This window comes from Echinops telfairi, unplaced genomic scaffold (assembly GCF_000313985.2).
Source record: "Echinops telfairi isolate 266 unplaced genomic scaffold, ASM31398v2 ScPeMD7_655;HRSCAF=1070, whole genome shotgun sequence".
NCBI lineage: Eukaryota > Metazoa > Chordata > Mammalia > Afrosoricida > Tenrecidae > Echinops > Echinops telfairi.
In genome coordinates this window covers 14,272,136-14,276,401 of record NW_022104553.1, presented here as the reverse complement: position 1 = coordinate 14,276,401, position 4,266 = coordinate 14,272,136, and positions in this window count along the sequence as shown.

Below are 4,266 nucleotides of genomic sequence, written 5' to 3'. Positions count from 1 at the left end.
GACAATGCCTGGTGGAACTCTAAATTTTAGAGGCAGCATAGCCTTCATTTGGGGTGCTACTCTGGCCAACTTACCAAGGGACTCAAAAGCTGCTGGTTTTGAGGGGGGCCCAGAACAAGAGAAGGCTCTGCCCCATGGGCCCTGTGATTCTGCTGATCCAGGATTGCGTGTAGTGTCATAGAGTGATGCAGTTTGGAGTCCTTGCCAGTCCCCTGTTAGTGAAGCACAGTGCAGACCTTTAGCATTTGAGAGCAAAGATCTGCTATTCTCTACAGATCTTTACTCCAGTTTTGAGAAATAGCTTCTGGCTTGTTGCTGGGTCTTAGTAGAAATTGAATACCTCGCCGTGAACCTGAGCTGCCAATCGTGAACCGGGTGCTGTCTGAGCCATTGCGCCGTAACGTCGGACGTGCACAGCAGCACGCAAATGGAAGAGGTCCACATGAAAAGGACTTGAGCAGGGCCTGAAATCACAGGCAAGTTGCATGGAGAAGTGGCCCGTGGTCTCTGCTCCTATCACACTCCCTTCCTTCACGCAGCCTTCGCCTGTGATGGCATGGGCAATCCCTGGAGACTGGATGACTGAGGAAGAGAAAACTCGTGCTTCGTTTACAGATGGTTCTGCGTAGTATGCAGGTGCCCCTTGCAAATGGACAGCGGCAGCACTACAGCCGCTCGGTGCCGCCTCCCTGAGGGACAGCGGTGAAGGTAAGTCCGCCCAATGGGCAGAACTTGGAGCAATACACTCGCTTGTTCAGTTTGCTCCGAAGGAGAAATAACCAAATGTGGGACTGTACACTGTTTCATAGGCTGGATGGTCAGGGACTTGGAAGAAGTATGATTGGAAAATTGGTGACAAGAAGGTATGGGAGATAAGTTCATGGATATAGACCTCTTTGAATGGACCCACTTAAGCCTCTGCATCACCAGGCCTCTCTCCTAGAACACCCCCAGCACTCAATAGATGTTATTAGAACTACTGCTGCTGATATTATTATTGTAACTTGTGGATCTGCCAATAACTGCTGTGTGGACTACTGACCACTGTTCAAGAGTAGAACATTCCTGCCCAGAACCTTCAGCCAGGTCGAGCTTTCAGTCAAAGACGCCACCCCAGCAGACCAGTGACTTGAGCTGACCTCAGTACCTGAGCCTCTGAGAAGAAACAAACTGAGGCCAAGGTATGCAAGTGACCCACCTCTCTCTGAGAGTGACCGGGGACCATGTTTTGAAGCTCTGGAAGCAGCCACGCCTGGAAGTGACGAGGAGCCCCAATATCCCAGGAGGCGACCAATCGGGTCCCAGCAGCTCATTCCTTCCTTCATTTCTGCTGTGGTGCAAACGTAACATACACACCAAGACACGGGCCAACAAGCAGCTTCCGTGTTCACAATTCAGTAGCATTGATTCCATTTTCCATGCGGGGCCACAACTATCCTAGCTCTCCTCATCCAAAACATCCCACCACCGGGAAGGCCATTCAGTGTCCCCTCAGACCAAACACCCCTCTCCTGCTGATTTCATATAATAAGACGGTGAGGACGCGTTCGTTGGAGAATGACCTAGTTCTCTCAGCATGTTGCTAAGGTTACAGGATATCGGCGCACGCATCGGAACATCATTTCTCTTCAAGGCCGCACGACGACGTCCTATTGTATGTATGTACCGTCTTTTGCCTGTCTATTCATGCTGGTGGACATTTCAGTGGGTTCCACCCTTGGGCTACTCTCCCAGAGTGAAAATTCTGCAGTGAACATTGGTGCACAACAGCGGTTCTCAACCTGGGGGTCGAATGACCCTTTCACAGGGGTCCCTAAGACCATCAGAAAACACATATTTCTGATGAACTGAGACACCGCTCCTCCATCGTCTCCAGGCGGGTCCACCCACATGCAGAGATGCCCACACACGAGTACCCAGCATGAAGACCATGCCACACCATGCTTCCAGACAAAATTTCATTTATTTGTAATTATAAATGAAGATTCCACAATATGTAATTACATATTGTTTTTGTGATGAATCACTATGCTTTAATGATGTTCAATTTGTAACAATGAAAATACATCCTGCATATCAGATAGTTACATGATGATTCATAACAGCAGCAAAATTACAGCTATGATGTGGCAACAAAAACAATTTTATGGTTGGGGTCACCACCACATGAAGAACTGTATTGAAGGGTTGCAGCCTTAGGAAGGTTGAGATCCACGGTGAACAGGCTTCTGCCTGCTCCCTCACTTCTTCAGCGCAGACCTCAAACTCACGGTCAGCCAGTAGAGGGGGACTCGGAGTGACCCTAAGGGTAGGGGAGCACTGCCCCTGAGAGTTTCCAAGATTACAATTTTTTAAGGGAGCAGAAAGGCTCGTCTTTCTCCTGGGGAGCGGCTGGTGGTTTTGAACTGCTGACCTTCCAGATCGCAGCCAAATACATAACCACTATGCCACCAAGGCTCCTCGGTATTTACCTAGGATTGGGATTTCTGAGTCCTGTGGTACTTTTGAGGAGCCTGAGTTATCCATTGGGCTGCTAACCTCAAGGTCAGGAGTTCCGAACCACTAGCTGCTCCGTGGGAGAAAGATAAAGCTCTCTACTCCCGGAAAGTTTCAGTCTGAGACTCACAGGGGCAGTTCCGCCCTGCCCGACAGGGCCACTATGAGTCAACACAATGGAATTGAGTTGTGTTTTGTTTCTGTTTATGGTCATGTTCAATGTACCTAGAAACCGCCAAACTGTTGGACACCATTTTCCATTCCCACCAGCGAGAGATGAGGTCCCAGCTTCTCCAGCACGAGCTCGGGTCTATTTGAGGTCCCTCCATTCGAATGGGAGCGAGGGTCTATCTCACTGTGGTTTTGATTAGCAACTTCCTCTGAAGCCCTGATGACACAACGGTTCCCCTAACCCGAAGGTCGGTGCTTCAAACCCACAAGGCACTTAGGGAAAACGGCCTGAACGATCTGCCCCATCAAGATCTCAGCTTAGGAGACCCTGCGGGGGGGCGGGTGCTACTCTGTCCTGTGGAGTTACTATGAGGCAAACTCTCTCAACAGCACACAGCAACTAAGGTTAACGATGTTAAGCATCCTTTCAGGTGCTCGTTGGCCATTTGACTATCCGTTGGTGACAAGTCCTTAGTGCATGTTTTGTATTATTGAGCTGTTTGTCTTTTTATTGTCAATTCCCAGTTCAGCCTAAGTGCGCCTTACATTGGACTCTCAGCTGCCACTGACAGGGTCGGGTCTGACCTCACTGGGCTTCATGGTCCCTGCTCACTCCCAGAATCACTGGGATGCGTCTGAGAGCAAGTCCAGGGAGCAGTGTTTCACATGGAAGTCAGGGTCTGCAGGCAGCTCACAAAGCACATCCATAATCCGTAAGTAAAATGACATGCAATAAATGACCCTTGACAATCATAGATTAAAGAGGACTGCAGAGCCCCATCAAGGTGTGGTCCTCAAGGAAATGAAATAGAGAGCCCAGAAATAAATCCACCCACCTACAGACACCTGATCTTCAACACAGGTCAAAACCGTTCAACGAGGAAGAGAGAGTCTCTTCCATACACGAGGCTGGCTCACCCCCTTGGGTGCACTTCCTAAGAACCACCTTGCAAGGAGAGACCTCCCATCTGCTGGGGTCACTCCTTCAAGGGGGAAGGGAGATGAGCATCCACTTGCTGCTGTACAGCATTGAGACACGGCTGCTGCAAAACAACAGGCTCCACAGGAATGGGAGACGCTCCCTGCAGAATCAAGGTAAGACCAGGGGCGCCTGCATTTCTGTTGGTGGAATTGGTGTAAATGGGAAGAGCAACCTGACATCAGGAAGGGATGCTAAACAGTAATTGACGGGGAGAACCATGCAGGTTTTACGTTCCTGGGTGGACAACTTGAGCACGTTTCTACCTCCCCCTGGGTGAAGCACGCCATGGACTGAGCACGAGGAAGACCTTAAGCGCTGGCCTTACAGGAAATGTGGCGCCCCCAAGGGCAATCCCAGAAGGAATCGATGTGGAAGCCAGAATGAACAAACTGGGGCCTACCTCAAAACTACCTTGTATTAGTATAGATACTTTAGAGAAACAAATCCACAGCAACACATGTATGAGTTTTATGTAAAGAAAGTGTGCGTCACAAAAACATCCCAACCCAATGCTGCTCAAGCCCACAAGTCCAACATTAACCCATTAACCCAACACCAGTCCACAAAGGCCTCCACCTCACAAAACAGAGGCAATGATGCCGACTGCAGGAGGAAAG